This window comes from Callithrix jacchus, chromosome 3 (assembly GCF_049354715.1).
Source record: "Callithrix jacchus isolate 240 chromosome 3, calJac240_pri, whole genome shotgun sequence".
In the NCBI taxonomy this organism is placed as follows: Eukaryota; Metazoa; Chordata; class Mammalia; order Primates; family Cebidae; genus Callithrix; species Callithrix jacchus.
Genome location: NC_133504.1, coordinates 75094768 through 75112327, shown reverse-complemented (window position 1 = coordinate 75112327; position 17560 = coordinate 75094768). Strand labels below are relative to the sequence as shown.

At 35.9% G+C, this 17560-nt stretch overlaps 1 long non-coding RNA gene across 2 annotated transcripts in view; it reads left to right on the top strand.

Annotated features, from left to right (window-relative positions):
* LOC144581756 (uncharacterized) overlaps window positions 1-17560 on the top strand; it is a 100214-nt gene that overhangs the window by 70618 nt on the left and 12036 nt on the right. For both annotated transcript variants that reach the window (XR_013532918.1, XR_013532919.1), the window contains exons 4-5: window positions 2836-2943; window positions 12926-12970. This is a non-coding gene — a long non-coding RNA (uncharacterized LOC144581756). The remainder of the gene's footprint in view (window positions 1-2835; window positions 2944-12925; window positions 12971-17560) is intronic.

The following is a 17560-nucleotide window of genomic DNA, read 5'->3' as shown; positions in this document are numbered from 1 at the left end:
AGGGACTGTCACAAACTCAAGTGTGTTCAGAAGAAACAAGATGAAGGAATGTCTAGAAATTATGGAGTTTTCATGGGGATTCACTGAGAAGGAACAGAAGGTGAAGATTTTAATGTCTGCTAGGGATAGAATTATGAAAAAATGAAATAAGATGGACATCAAAGTGCTGTTATATAGAAGAGATTTAAATGTATTCAGAATTGTTCCAGAAGGGGAACTAAGGTCTGAAAAACTTATTCAGGTCATCATAAAGAAGAACTTTCATAGTTGTCCAAAAATAAAACAAGCCTCCTTGTGAGGAACTAAGTTTTGTCATGACAAATGTTCAACAAGGTCAATAATATTTTCAAAAATATTAGTGTGGGCTGGGTGCGGGGGTTCACACCTGTAATCCCAGCACTTTTGGAGGCTGAGATGAGCAGATTGCCTGAGCCCAGGAGTTTGAGTCCAGCCTCGGCAACATGGCAAAATCTTGTCTCTACAAAAAATTCAAAAATTAGGTGGTGTAAACCTGTAGTTCCCGTTACTTAGGAGGCTGAGGTAGGAGGATGGATAGAGCCCAGGAGGTTGAAGCTGCAGTGAGCATGATTGCACCACTGAGCTCAAGCCTGGTTGACAGAGCAAGACCCTGTCTCAAAAATATATGTATTATATATAATATATAATTTATATGCTATATATTATATATAAGTGTGAATAATCTTATACATAGTGACTCGTAAATCATAAATACTCAATTTATGTTTGGTAAATCAATGCGTATTACTATACAAGGTTAGATCAAGTGACCCTGGAAGTATGGAAGAATGCTGATACTCTTTGATTTGTCTAGTATCTACCCCACCCCATGTGGGAGATACAGAAAGAAAACAGGCCTTGTCCCTTGTTTTAAAAGTAGCTGAAAAGGTAAAGGAAATTCTTGAAACAATGAGAAATTGTAATAAATTGTTTTAACAGAGGATTTTAGAGAAAATTTTAAAACCCTACGCTGGTATAAAACTTTTCTTAACAGAAGAGTTGTATGAGTTGGTCTTCAAAATATTAAGAAAAACACAATGAAGAAGTTATGGCAGTTAAGAGAATTAATACAAAGTTCTGGAGATAAAATTGAGCATGGTATGAGGTATGGTAAGCAGACAGATTAGTTGCAGTGGTGTGTTTCCCCTGGGGCAGGAAGAAATGAGGCAGTAAGCGCATATAAACTAGACTGGGGAGTTTGAACTTGATGCAGGGGATGTATGGAAGTTTTGTAGATTAAACAAAGGAGAGGCATAATTAACAAATGTGTCAGAAACGCTCACCTAACAGATAATGCACTGCATGAAGCAGAGCGGTGCTTCTCAAACTGAGGTGTACACTCCCCTCATATTTACACACCAAAATGTTCACAGAGCGTGGATTTTACTTGAAGATTTTGGGAAATGGTAACTTTCTTATAAGTAATTGAAGATATTATTTAATATCAAACAAATATGATAAAACTTTATATTTCAGAGGAATGACATTCTTGTGCTGAATGGCTGTAGGCTGTACTTCGGAGGCCTGTCAGCTCTCTTGGGCTCTCTGTGGCCCCCAGGTCCACAGACAGGGAAGTGTGAGAAGCCGGTGAGAGAAGGCTGAAGAGCAGGAGTGTCTTATTACTACACACTGAAAGCATGTTGTGCTAGGTGCTATGCTTAGAGCTAGAGGTAGAAGGATGAAGATAGTGCCACCCTAGAGAAGTTATTCGTCTGTTAGAGAGATAGATACAAAAACAGATAACTTCAATAAATTTTGGAAACCAATAAAAACCGTTTATGCACATAATGGGGTCCCATGTAAATTGGAGGACACACCTAGAGAATATAGTGGCAAATGCAATGCTAAAGGAGATGAAAGAAAGGCCAGACTAGGGTTTCTAGCCCGGGATGCCTGAAGAATTAAGCTGCTGCTAAGAAAAAAAGATAAGATATGTGATTATGTGCACAAAGTGGGTGTTGTTACTAAACATCTTCTACACAACTGAGAACCCATGCTAGGGAAGAAAACAAGCACATGAAAGAGACACCCACTTAGAGAACTTGTTGTTTACACCCACGCTGTCTTACCTCATTCTGGAGCTCTCCCACCTACTACCACCTAAACTCATCCCTATCAATAGTTCTGAGACCCAAGTTCTGATATTTTCCAATTTTTAACTTACCCTGCCTATTGAGAGTAAAACCAGTCAAAAACTTCAGAATAACCTTAAAATAACAACTCAATCCTACAGCTCTTGAAAAAAATTAAAGTTCTAAGTTGTAAAAATGGAATAGACCTCGATGAGAATGATACTTGAATGACACACATGACTTAGCTTTTCAGCTTTAGCAAAGAAAACAGAATTGCAGCAAATTCAAAATACGTAGTTTCTACCTTTCTTTTAGAGTAATGGTTTTTATTCATAATGTTGAGTTGAATTGAATACCAGTGGAATACAGATAATTAGTTCTTAATAGTAGTTTTAAAATAATAGTCATAAGTAATTAGCTGTTGCTACTAGCTACCCTTTTTTGAATGTTTAGTACATGCTTAGACACTGTTCTATCTCAGTGATTTTCACTGATGGCACCAAAGATAAATTTATTTAATTTGCACACATAGTGTGGATATCATTATCATCTATGTTTTACAAAATGAAGCAGGAGAGGTGAAGATATTTGTCCAAACTTACAATTAGGAAGTGACATAAACTGGATTAAGAACTCCAGAGCCTAAATACTTAAATACTGTACTTTGCTCAAACAATACTAATAATCATTACAAATGATCTATATGTTTTTTTAAAAGATGGTTATTTCTGTATGACTCTCTCAGTAGACATTCCCTGATCAGGAGAGCGAAGGAGAGAAAGAGCATGTTACAATGAGAGCACCAGGAGTTGCACCCACCTTAGGAAAGCCCTTGAGAGTATATGATGAACAGGTAATCATCTCCCATGTGTATCATAGTGAAAAAAAAAATTCTCAGAATTATGCCATAGAGAATGGGATGATGTTCAGATAAATTCTATTCCAAGTAGAATGTGAGAAAACTCAGTGAGCAACTTTTTGTGTATTACCAATATATAGAAGCATAGCATCTATTTTCTCAAAAACATGTCACATTTGACCGTATAAAATGAGTCTGGAAGTACTCCCTCTTCCTAAATTTTCTGAAAGATATTTTATTAACTGTTTAATATAATTCTCCAGTGAAGAAATTTGGCCTGGAGTTTTCTTTATGAAAAGCTTATAATTATGAATTGAATTTCTTTACTAGATAGGGAATTATTTAGTTCTCTGTTCTTTCTTGCAAACCTTTTAATTATTTGTTTCTTTTAAATAATTCATCCATTTTATCTGATTGATTGTCAGATTTTTTGGCATAAAGTTGTTTGTAACATTTCCTGATTACCCTTTTAATATCTGTAACATCTGTGTTGATATCTCCAACCTCTGCATTAATATCTCCTTTTTCATTCCCGATTTGGTAATTTAGATTTTTTTAGCTTTTGTCTTGATCAGTGTAAGCTAGAGGTTTATTAATTTTATTGATTTTTCAAATAATCAGCTTTTGATTTCATTTATCTATAGTTTATACATTTTATATTTTGTTGATTTCTGCTCTGATCTTTATTATTTTTGTTCTTCCTTTTACTTACAAGCCACTGAGGAAACAGTTTTCAAGAGGAAGACTAGTGGCTTTATTTGCATCTCTGAGGACAGTCCACTAAGCTGGACCTCATACTACTTGGGCTTTAATTATCAAAAAATGGTACAGTTCTTTTAAATAAACTAAGAAATTACTTACTGATAATTTGAGGAACTAGTGTTCTGATAACTTTACAGGCCATATGAATGTTGTTTTCTGATGACTAAGTGATTTAAAGGTTGACATTAGAGGAAATGAGAAAAATTAGTGTGGGAAGGAGGGAGATTTGGGCAATGAGCTTTTAATGAAAATTAGGTCTCTAAATTCACATTTTTTTCTTAAGTCCTCAAAAAATGAAAGATTTAAGTTTGGAGAGATGCACAAATCATATTCTACCTAGAAGTCCTGTGTAAGGGAAAAGATCCTAGGTCACTTATACTTGTATTTTTATTTTTAGAATAATTTCACTTGACTAAATCCCTTTTTTCCCCAATTTTCTCCACATAATTTTATTGAGTGGATCCATTTATTTTTCATTGATTTAAAATATGAGAGTTTTTTGTGAGTACATTACAGCTGTATATATTTACAGGGTACCTGAGATGTTTTGATACAGGCATGCAATGTGAAGTTAGCATATCATGGAGAATGGGGTATTCATCCCCTCAAACATTTATCCTTTGTGCTACAAACAATCCAATTTATATTCTTTAAGTTATTTTAAAATATGCAATTCTGTTATTATTGGCTGTAGTCATCCTACTTTGCTATCAAATAGTAGGTCTTATTCTATTTTTTTTTTTTTTTGGTACCCATTAGCCATTCCTACCTCCCCCTCAACTCTCCACTATCCTTCCCAGCCTCTGGTAACAATATTTTTACTGTCTATGTCTAGGACTTCAATTGATTTTGTTTTTAGATCCCACAAATAAGTGAGAACATGTGATGTCTGTCTTTCTGTGCCTGGCTTATTTCACTTAAAATAATGATCCTCAGTTCCATTGATTTTGTCACAAATAATTGGATCTAATTGTCTTTTATGACTGAATATTACACCATTATATATATGTACCACATTTTCCTTTCTATTCATCTGTTGATGGACACTTAGATGCTTCCAAACCTTAGCTATTGTAACCAGTGCTACAACAAACATTGGAGAGTGACTATCTCTTCCATATATTGATTTCCTTTCTTTTGGGCATATACTCAGCAGTAGGATGGCTGGATTATATGGTAGCTCAATTTCCAGTTTTCTGAGGAATCTCCAAATTTTTCTCCATAGTGGTTGTACCAATTTACATTTCCACCAACAGTGTACAAGAGTTCCCTGTTCTCCACATCCATGCCAGCATTAGTTATTGCCTGTCTTTTGGATATAAGCCACTTTAACTAGAGTGAGATGATACCTCATTGTAGTTTTGAATTGCATTTCTCTGATTATCAGTGGTGTTGAGCACCTCTTCATATGCCTTTCTGTTTGCCATCTGTATATCTTCTTTTGAGAAATGTCTATTCAAATATTTTGCCCATCTTTTCATTGGATTATTAGACTTTTTTTCCTGTAGAGTTTCTTAAGTATTCTAGTTATTAATCTCTTATCAGAAGGGTAGTTGCAAATATTTTCTCCCATTCTGTGGGTTGTCTCTTCACTTTGTTGGTTGCTTCATATGCCATACAGAAGCTTTGTAACTTAATGTGATTCCATTTGTCCATGTTTGCTTTGGTTGCCTGTGCTTGTGGGTTATTGCTCAAGAAGTCTTTGCCCAGTCCAGTGTCTTGGAGAGTTCCCCCAATGTTTTCTTTCAGTAGTTTTATAGTTTAAGGTCTTAGATTTAAGTCTTTAATACAGTTTTATTTGATTTTTGTACATGGTAAGAGATAGGTGTTAATATGGTTTGGCTGTGTCCCCACTGAAATCTCATATTGAATTCCCACATGTTGTGAGAGGGACCCAGTGGAACATAATTGAATCATGGGGGCAGGTCTTTCCTATGCTGTCCTTGTGACTGAATAAATCTCACAAGATCTGATGACTTTATAAGGTGGAGTTTCCCTGCACACACTCTCTATCTTTGCCTATCACCATCCATGTAAGATGTGACTTGCTCTTCTTTGCCTTCCATCATGATTGTGAGGCCTCCCTAGCCATGTGGAGCTGTAAGTCCATTCAACCTCTTTATTTTATAAATTGCCTAGTCTCAGATATGTCTGTACTAGCAGCATGAAAATGGATTAAGACAGGGGTCTAGGTTCTTTCTTTTGCATATGGATATCCAGTCTTCTCAGCATCACTTCTTGAAGAGACTATCTTTTCTCCAATGTATGTTCTTGGAACCTTTGTCAAAAATGAGTTCACTGTAGGTGTGTGGATTTATTTCTGGGGTCTCTATTCTGTTGCATTGGTCTGTGTGTCTATTTTTATGCCAGTACCATGCTGTTTTGGTTACTACAGCTCTGCAGTATAATTTGAAGTCAGGTAATTTGATTTCTCTAGTTTTATTCTTTTTACTTATGATAGCTTTGTCTATTCTGGGTCTTTTGCAGTTTCATATAAATTTTAAAATTGTTTTTCTATTTCTGTGAAGAATGTCATTGGTATTTTGATGGGGATTGCATTGAATCTGCAGATTGCTTTGGGTAGTATGCACATTTTAACACTATTGATTCTTTCAATCCATAAACATGGAATATTTTTCCATTTTTTGTGTCATCTTCAATTTTTTTCATCAATGTTTCATAGTTTTAAATATAGATCTCTTTCAACTCTTTGGTTATGTTAATTCCTTGGTATTTAATTTTACATGTTGTTACTGTGAATGGTATTAGTATTTTATTTCTTTTTCACATTGTTCACAGTTGGCATATAGAAATGCTACTGATTTTTGTATGTTGATTTTGTATCCTGCAACTTTACTGAATCTGTTTGTCATTTCTAATAGTTTTCTTGTGGAGTCTTTAAGTTTTTCCAAATATAAGATCATATCCTGAGTAAATCAGGATAATTTGACTTCTTCCTTTCCAATCTAGATGCCTTTTATATCTTTCTCTTGTCTAATTGCTCTCACTAAGACTTCTAGTACTATTAATTTGTTGAATAACGGTGCTGACAGTGGGCACCCTTGTTGTGTTCCAGTCTTAGAGGAAAGGCTTTCAACTTTTCCCCATTCAGTATGATACTTGCTGTGGGTCTGTCATATATGACTTATATTATGTTGAGGTACATTCATTCTATACCCAGTTTTTTAAGGGTTTTTATCATGAAGCAGTGTTGAATTTTATCAAATGGTTTTCAGCATCAATTAAAATGATTATGTGATTTTTATACTTCATTCTGTTGATACAGTGTATCACATTGATTGATTGGTGTATGTTGAACCATTCTTGTATCCCAGGGATAAATCTCACTTGGTCATGATAAATGATCTTTCTAATGTATTGTTGAATTTTGTTTGTAGTATTTTGTTGAGGATTTTTGCATCAATATTCATCAGAGATATTGGCCTATAGATTTCCTTTTTTGATGTGTCTTTGTCTGATTTTGGCATGAGGGTAATACCAGCCTCATAGAATGAGTTTGGAAGCATTTCTTTCTCCTCTATTTTTCAGAATAGTTTGACTAGAATTGATATTTGTTCTTCTTTAAATGTTTGGTAGAATTCAGCAGTGAAGCCATCAGGTCCTGGGCTTTTCTTTACTGGAAGACATTTTATTATGGCTTCAATTCCATTACTCTTTTTTTTTTTTTTTTTTTTTTTTTTTTTTTTTTAGATAGGGCCTCACTTTGTTACCCAAGGTGGTGGAGTGTAATGGTGGGATGATCTTGGGTCACTGCAGCCTCAACCTCCCATGTTCAGAGTATCCTCTGCCTCAGCCCCCAAAGTAGCTGAGACTACAGGCATGCACCATCATTCTCAGCTAATTTTTTTGTACTTTTTGTAGAGATGAGGGGTTTCACCATGTTACCCAGGCTTGTCTCAAACTCCTGAGCTCAAGCAATCTGCCCTCCTTAGCCTCCTAAAGTGCTAAGATTCAGCATCAATTAAAATGATCATGTGGTTTTTATCCATTCTGTTGATATGATGTATCAACATAGGATACATAGGATTTTTAGGATTACAGGCGTGAAACACAACACCTAGGCTCATTACTTCTTATTGGTCTGTTTAGGTCTTAGGTTTCTTTTTTTGGTTCAATCTTGGTAGGTTTTATGTAACTAGGAATTTGTCCATTTTTTCTAGATTTTCTAATTTATTGGCATATAGTTGCTCAGTAGCCACTAATGATCCTTTTAATTTCTGCAGTATCAGTTGTAATGTCTCCTTTTTTATTTCTGATTTTATTTATTTGGATCTTCTCTCTTCTTTTCTTAGTTAGGCTGGCTAAAGGTTTGTCAATTTTGTTTAATTTTTCAAAAAGCTAACATTTTGTTTCATTGATTTTTTTCATTTAAATATTATTTCTTTCTGCTCTGATCTTTATGATTGCTTTTCTTCTGCTAATTTTGGGTTTGGTTCATTCTAGCATTTCTAGTTCTTTAAGAAGCATCATTAGATAGTTTATTGAAGTTTTTCATCTTTTTGATGTCATCACTTATAGCTATAAACTTTCCACTTAGTACTGCTTTTGCTGTATCCCATAGGTTTGGGTATATTGTGTTTCCATTTATCATTTATTTCAATAATTTTTTCAGTTTCCTCCTTAATTTTTTCATTGACATACTTGTCATTCAGGAGCATATTGTTTAATTTCTCTGTATTTTTATAGTTTCCAAAATTATTCTTGTTATTAATTTCTAGTTTTATTCCATTATGGTCGGAGAAGATGCTTGATATTATTTTAGATTTTTAAAAATGTTTTAAGACTTGTTTTGAGACCTAATCTATGGTCTATCCGTGAGAATGATCCATGTGTTGTGAAAAAGAATGTTTATTCTGCAGCTCTTAGATGAAATGTTCTGCAAATATCTATTGGATTCATTTGGTCTACAATACAGATTAAGTCTGATGTTTCTTTGTTGATTTTCTGTCTGGAAGATCTGTCCAATGCTGAAAGTGAGGTGTTGAAGTCTCCAGCTATTATTGTGTTGAGGTTCATCTCTCTCTTCAGCTCTCATAATATTTTCTTTATGTATCTAGGTGCTCCCATGTTGGGTGCATAAATATTTAAAATTGTCATATTCTCTTGCCAGTGTTGATATCTTTATCATTAGTTAGTGGTTTTCTTTGTCTATCTATTTTGTCATATACAAGTACAGGAACTCCTGTTCTTTTTTATTTTCCATTGGCACGGAATATCCTTTTCCATCCTTTCATTTTCAGACTATGTGTGCCTTTATAAGTGAAATATAGTTCTTGTAGGCAACAGACCAATGGGTCTTGTTTATTCATCTATTCAAGAGTCTATGTGTTTTGATTGGAGAGTTTAGTCCATTTACATTCAATGTTATTATTAGTAAGTAATGACTTATTCCTGCCATTTTATTCTTTAATTTCTTGTGTTATTCTCTTCTCTTCCTTCTTTCTTTGATTGCTAGCTTCCTCTAGTGAAGATGATTGTCTCTGGTGATATGATATAGTTTCTTGCTTTTTATTTTTTGTGTATTCATTGTGTATATTTTGGTTTGAGGTTACCATGAGGCTTGTAAATACTACCTTATTACCCATTATGTTAATCTGATAGCAACTTAACACTATTTGCATAAGTAAACAAACAAAACGAAAACTAATAAAAACTTGCCTTAACTTCATCCCCCAACTTTTTAACTTTTTGTTGTTTCTATTTATCTCTTATTGTACTATATCTTGAAAAGTTGTTGTTGTAGTTATTATTATTATTATTTTTTTTTTTTTTGAGACAGAGTTTCGCTCTTGTTACCCAGGCTGGAGTGCAATGGCGCGATCTCAGCTCACTGCAACCTCTGCCTCCTGGGTTCAGGCAATTCTCCTGCCTCAGCCTCCCGAGCAGCTGGGATTACAGGCAGGTGCCACCATGCCCAGCTAATTTTTTGTATTTTTAGTAGAGACAGGTTTCACCATGTTGACCAGGATGGTCTCAATGTCTTGACCTTGTGATCCACCCGCCTCAGCCTCCCAAAGTGCTGGGATTATAGGCGTGAGCCACCGCGCCCAGCCTGTAGTTATTATTTTTCATTGGTTCATCATTTAGTTTTTCTACTTATGACAAGAGTAGTTTACACACAAGTTACAGTGCTATATATTTTGTGTTTTTCTGTATACTCACTGTTCCTAGTAAGCTTTGTACATTCAGGTGACAATTTATTGCTCATTAATATCCTTTTCTGACTGATTGAAGTACTCCCTTTCACATTTCTTATAGGACAGGTCTAGTGTTGATGAAATCCCTTAGCTTTTGTTTCTCTGGGAAAATGTTTAGTTCTCCTTCATGTTTGAAGGATATTTTCACCAGATATACTATTCTAAGGTAAAAGTTGTTTTCTTCAGCACTTTAAATATGTCATGCCACTCTCTCCTGGCCTATAAGGTATCTACGAAAAGTCTGCTGGCAGACATATTGGAGCTCCATTGTACATTATTTGTTTCTTTTCTCTTGCCACTTTAGAATCCTTTCTTTATCCTTGACCTTTGTGAGTTTGATTATTAAATGCCTTGAGTAGTCTTCTTTGGGTTAAATCTGCTTGGTGTTCTATAACCTTCTTGTACTTGGATATTGGTATATTTCTTTAGGTTTGGGAAGTTCTCTGTTATTATCTGTTTGAATAACCTTTCTAACCCTTTCTCTTTCTCTACCTCCTCTTTATGGGCAATAACTTGCTCCTTTGGGGCTGTTTGTTAAATCCTGCAGGTGTGCTTCATTTTTTTTTCTTTTTTCTTTTGTCTTTTCTGACTGTGTATTTGCAAATAGCCTGTCTTCAAGCTCACTAATTTCTTCTTCTACTTATCTGTTCTGCTATTAAAGGACTCCGATGCATTCTTCACTATCCCAATTGCATTTCTCAGCTCCAGAATTTCTGCTTGATTATTTTAAATTATTTCAATCTCTTTGTTATCTGATAGAATTCCGAATTCCTTCTCTGTGTTATCTTGAATTTATTTGAACTCCCTCAACACAGCAATTTTGAATTCTCTGTCTGAAAGGTCACATATCTCTGTTTCTCCAGGATTTTTTTCTGGTGACTTATTTAGTTCATTTGGTGAGGTCATGCTTTCTTGGAAAGTGTTGATGCTAGTAGATGTTCTTCAGTGTTTGGGCATTGAAGAGTTAGGTATAACTGTAGACTTCATTTTTGCTGTCTGGGCTTATTTGTAGCCATCCTTCTTGGGAAGGCTTTCCAGACATTTGAATGGACTTGAGTGTTAAGGCATTTCTGTGTTAGAGGTCACCTCAAGCTTAGTCAATCTGTGGTTCTTGCAGACTTGTAGAGGTAAGGGCTTGATGGTCTTGGACAAGATCTGAGAGAATTTTCTGGATTACCAGGCAGAGACTCTCATTCTCTTCCCTTACTCCCTCCCAAACATACAGAGTCTTCACCCCATAGCCACCACTAACCCTGGCCATAAAGAGTACTGCTAGACTACCATCAATGTTCCTTTAAGGCCCAAGGTCTCTTATATCAACTTGTGGTGAATGCTGTCTGGCCTGGCAGCCACCCTTCAGGGCAATGGGATCCCCTTTGTCCAAGGGAAAATGCCATCTAAGAGTCAAGTCTTGGATCAGGGATCTCAAGAGCCTGCTTGGTGCTCTACTCCCCTGTGGCAGTGTTGGTACCTAAGGTGCAAGACAAAGTACCCTTTACTTTTCCTTATGCTTTTCTCAAGCAGAAAGAGTTTTGCCCCATAGCCATCATAACTGGTAATAAGCTGAGTCTCACCTGAAGCCAGCAAGTCTCAGACTCACCAAGGCCTCCAGTTTATTACCTGTGTATCTCTGTTGGTTCTTCAGGGACCAAGAGCTTTTCAGTTAGTAGATGATGAATGGTGGCAAGACCTAGTCTGTTCCTTCAAGGCAGCTGGTTCCTTGTTCCCTTCTGGCCCAGGGTGTATATAGTAATGTCATCTGGGAGCTAGGGCCTGGAACAGAGGCCTCTTGACTCTGACCATTTCCCTATCCTATTGTGGCTAAGCTGGTATGCAATATGAAAAACAAAGTCGTCTCTACTCCTCTCCCCTCCGCTCAAGTAGAAGGAAGGAGTGTCTTTTGGAGCTGTGAGCTGTGCAGGATGGGTTAGAAGAGAAGTGATACCAGCACTCCCTTAGCCATCCAGCTGATGCCTCAGTATTTCACACCCCACCCCATCACAGTCTACTGGTTCTGGGCCTGTTCAGCATTAGGGCTCACCTAAAAGTTTCAGTCCTTGTGCTCTAGACACCTTTTCAAGTTTGTTTAGAGTCCCAGAGCACTTCATCCCATGGTAGTGAGGCTTGTGGGAACTCAAGTTCTGATTGCTGGGATTGGTGATTCCTCTCTAGCTAGGGCTGGTTAAAATGCTTTCTCTGTGGGCAGGCATCAGCTGAATTTGGTAGAGTTTTCCTTCCTGCTATAACAGGACAGCACTGGGTTAATTGCCTCACAGTTGCTAAGCTCTCCCTCCCGCAGTACTCAGAAATGCTCTTTGTACTGCATCATTGCTGCTGGAGAGTGGGAGAAGTATGGCGTTGGTGATTCAGTACTTTTTTTTAACTTCTTCAGTGCCTCTTTCATTGTTATAAAGTTAAAACCAGGTACTATGAGTGCTCACCTGATTTTTTGTTCTTATAAAAGTGCTTTCAGTTTTACATTGGTGTCCTTGTTGAGGGTATGATCAATGAAGCCTTCTATTCTGTCATCTGCCACCCATCTTTCAATTTTCATCTGTGCCACATTGGGAGTTCTAGGCAAAATCTACAATAGAATAGAATAGAATAGAATAGAATAGAATAGAATAGAATAGAATAGAATAATTAAATGGCTCCATAACAATTCTATAAAATTTTACTGCCCTTAACTAAATGACAGGAAGTTATTCATATTTCCCCCATTTTTGGAGGAGAATTATGGTGGTGCCCACTTTCACCCTACTTCCTGACTCAAAAAGGTACTAGAAAAGCAAAAGGAGACCAGTTTGAAGAAAAATTCTTGATTTTAAATTTAACAATACTAGATCAAGTTTTACATTAAAGCCATGACCTTATCATGTTAAAAAAAAAAGTCATATCCTTTTAATTATATGTATCATGCACATCTCCAAGTTGTTATAGAAATTATATTTTTACTTTGTGTGTGTGTGTGTGTGTTTGTCTTTCTTCCCTATCAGATTTCTGTTGTATGCTCCATGACAGCAGAGACTACTTACCCAAAGGTGAGTTTTTCAATAAGAAATTATTGAAATAAATGAATTTTTGGCATGAAATGTAATACCTTCCTATAAATCATTTAAATATTTACCTGAAAATTTTTTTAGTCCTGTTAGTTAACAATCTGATCAATTCAGGTTTCAAAGGAACTTATCAAGACTTCAATTAGAGATTAGACATACACAGAGTTTCATTTCTGACTGGATTTTGTGATTGCTTAGGTAATATTTTTTTCCTGGAGGCTGCAAAAACTGCACAATTTGTCATATTGGGTAACTTCTTGTTTCTTAACTATGTCATACACCTGTTGTAACAACCAGGGAAAGTTACCAGATTTACATTTCAGAAACGCTATCCTTCTAAATAGAAGTCTAAAAAAAATTTGTCTTAAAACATCTCAAATTCTTTGCTTGTTCATTTCACCAGTTGAACGCAAATGCCATTGTTATAGCATTCTTCAGAATATTCAGAAAAATAAAACCAGTAGGATGAAGACATACAGATAGAAGGCCGGGCTTGGTGGCTCTCGCCTATAATCCCAGCACTTGGGAGGCCTAGGCAGGTGGATCACCTAAGGTCAGGAGTTTGAGGCCAGCCTGGCCAACATGGTAAAATCCCATCTCTACTAAAAATACAAAAAATTAGCTGGGTGTGGTGGTGGGTACCTGTAACCCTAGCTACTCAAAAGGCTAAGGCAGGAGAATCTCTTGAACCTGGGAGGTGGAGGTTGCAGTGAGCTGAAATTGCACTATTGCACTCCAGCCTGGGCAACAAGAGTGAAACTTTGTCTCAAAAAAAATTGATAGGTAGATATTTATACATATATATATACACAGCATATAATATATTTTATAAAATTTATAATTTATAAATGTATTATGTATAAAATATATATTATACACATATGTAATATAACATATATTATAAAATGTATGTATATATGTAATATATAATTATATATAATATAGTATATTGTATTATACTATATGTATTATAGTATACACATGTACAGTATATATTATAAAATATATTTTTTTCATCCTATTGGTTTTATTTCTCTGAAGACTTTGAAGAACCCTAATACAGTGGCATTTTCATTGTAATGGAATGGAATTACATTCTATTTATATAATATATATATGAAGAATAGAATTACAATGGAAAGAATTCCATTGTAATTCTTTCTAAGGTGAAGGATAAGTTGCTGTATCTGACCCTTGCTGTATTAGTCCATTCTTATATTTCTGTAAAGAACTACCTTAGACTGGGCAATTTGTAAAGAATTGTAAAAAATTAATTGGCTATGGTTCTTCAGGCTGAGCAGGAAGTATGGCTGAGGAAGCCTCAGGAAACTTACAATTATGGTGGAAGGTGAAGGGGAAGTAGGTACATCCTATATGGCTGGAGCAGGAAGAAGAAAGTGAAGGGGAAAGTTCTGTATACCTTTAAACAACCAGATCTCACAAGAGCTCATTGTTATAAAAACAGCAAAGAGGAAATTATCCCCCATGATCCAGTCACTTCCGATCAGGCCCCTCCTCCAACACTGGGGATTACAATTTGACATGAGATTTGGTTGGTGATACAAACTCAAAACATATCACCTCCTACAACCAAAAGGAGGCACAACACCTAGTGGACAGTCTTTGGATTTCAGAAGCTGCATATTCCTGCATAGCAGCCTGGACCTGTTGCAGAGTCTTCTCTTGTTCTGGACCCTACTCAGAACTATCAGCTTTCTGGGACACTTAGTAAATGTAGCAGAATAACACACCCAAACATACCCTTCCTATATATGTTATGTATGAATATATATATGCAAATATACTTTATAATATATATTTTAATATATAGAGATATATATTTATTTAATATATATATTTATATTGTTATATATTTAAATGTCTTCAATATATATTTTATATATTAAATATAGCAAGATATATATATTATAAATTTATTATATAAAATTTATAGAGATTTAAATTTTATATTGTATATATTATAATATATATCTGTATATTTTCTGTATCTCTATTTTTAGAGATATATTTTATAATATATCTCTATTATATACAGCCATATTTTATATATATTATAAAGTTATATTTATAATATATATATATGCACACATTTTATATAATATATGTGCATGCTTTATAAAAAATTGTCTCACCCATTATGGAGGCTAAGTCCCAAGATCTACAGTCAGCAAGCTGGAGACCCAGAAGATCCTATGTATAGTTCCAGTCTAACTTTGAAGGTCTGAAAACCAGGAAAGCTAATGATATATATGCTAGTTCCAAAGCTGGCAGGCTTGAGACCCAAGAAGTGCTGATGTCTCAATCTGAATCTGAAGACCAAATGTCCAGGTCCAACAGTCAGGTAGTTGGAGTTCCCTCTTAATCGGGCTTTTCGTTTTATTTGAATCTTCAGTTGACTAGATGCAGCCCACCCACTTTAGGTAAGCCAATCTGCTTTATTCAGTCTACAATTCAAATGTTAATCTCATCCAGAAACATCTTTCAGACACACTCCAAATAATGTTTGACCAAATATCTGGGCACCTTGTCAAGTTGACACATAAATTAACCTTCACAAGTCTGCAGCTTGTTATCTTGGTGCCCATATGCATTTCCTTAAACCATAATCTCCAAATGAAGACAATAGCAAGGTCATAATTCCATCTAACGTGATACAGCAATCCCATGTGCAACTGAAGATGCATCAGCCCCTTCTTCAGAAGAGTAGGTAGAGTCCTTGAGTGATGGTTACTTTTCTTCTTGATATCCCATAACTTGAATACTAATATATACGATTAACAATGCTTAATACTATGATGTAAAGTTGATATATCTTTTTTTTTTTTTTTTTTTTTTTTTTTTTTAGATGGAGTTTTGCTCTTGTTACCCAGGCTGGAGTGCAATGGCACGATCTCGGCTCACCGCAACCTCCGCCTCCTGGGTTCAGGCAATTCTCCTGCCTCAGCCTCCTGAGTAGCTGGGATTACAGGCACGCACCACCATGCCCAGCTAATTTTTTTGTGTGTCTTTAGTAGAGATGGGATTTCACCATGTTGACCAGGATGGTCTCGATCTCTTGACCTTGTGATCCACCCGCCTTGGCCTCCCAAAGTGCTGGGATTACAGGCTTGAGCCACTGCCGCGCCAGGCCGATATATCTTACATAGTAAGGAAACAAGAAAGGAAAGAAAGCTAAGATTACACACACACACACACACACACACACATGCACACACACACACACATATTCTTAACAACATAAGGAGGAAATACTCATAATAACTACAGTGTGTGCTCATTTTCATAACTAGTCACATGGTCACACCTGGTGCTTATTACCACTACTTTTACTATTCATTCTTATACCCTCTGCCTTCAGCAATCACCTCAGCTGGTCATGGTTCTTTTACCTGGTGGAGCAAAATGCCTCTTTAATTCCTGAAGGGTCAGGGCCATATTAGTTCTTTTAGGATTAGGTTGTTGTAGTTTTTTGTTGACCTTAGTCATAGGGCATGGTAATACTAGGAGATTCTCTAAGGAATCTCCTGTGTTCTAGAAATACTCTTCCTTATGTTCATTGTGAAGTAGAAATTCAATTTTCCAGTGGTGGTAAGGATTAATCACCCCAGTCAGTACAGTAACTCTCTTCTTTGCCTGTTGATTCAAAGGAAGCCAAAGTGGCTAAGCAAGGTTATTGCACTCCAGTCTGGGCAACAAGAGTGAGACTCCGTCTCAAAAAAAAAAAATTCTCCTCCTCTAGAACCACTCTCAATACCAAAACTTGTCAGGTTCTCTAAAGAAATAGAACCAATAGGATCTTTGTGTATGTAAACGAATTATGGAGAGAGAGAAATAGATAGACAGACAGACAGACAAAGATTTATTAAAAGGAATTGGCTCCCATGAAGGCCATGAAGGATGAAGAGTCCCAAGATCTGCAGTTGGTAAACTGAAGATGCAGGAGAGTTGATGTGTGAGTTCCAGTTCAAAAACCAATAGGTTCAAGATACAAAAAGCAGCACTATTTCAGCCCAGGTTCACAAGTTGGAAAAGACAAATGTCCAGCTCAAATAATCAGGTAGGAGATGCTCTCTTATTCAGGCTTTTTCTTCTATTCAGGTATTCAACTGATTGAATGAAGTCCACCTAAATTAGGAAGCCAATCTACTTTACTCTGTCTACCAATTAAAATGCTGATCTCATCCAGACACATCCTCACAGACACACCCAAAATAATATTTGACCAAATGTCTGGGCACTCTGAGGCACAGTGAAGTTGACACATAAAATTAACCATCATGGTCATCTCATTATTTTCATAAATATTTTCTATATTTGTAGAATCAATTTGATTCAAGTTCTCATCATTTCTCACCTAAATTAATGGAATAGACTTACAAGTAATCTCATGATCTCCAACTTCTCCTTTCTTGCATTCATCTCCTAAACTACCACCAATAGTAAGATTAATAGTGTTTTTCACCCTCATCCTTTCTCCTGAACAATGTAGCAATATCCACTGATTCTCCTAGGCATTGGGAGCTAATGTAATCTCAGTAGCATAGCCACAAG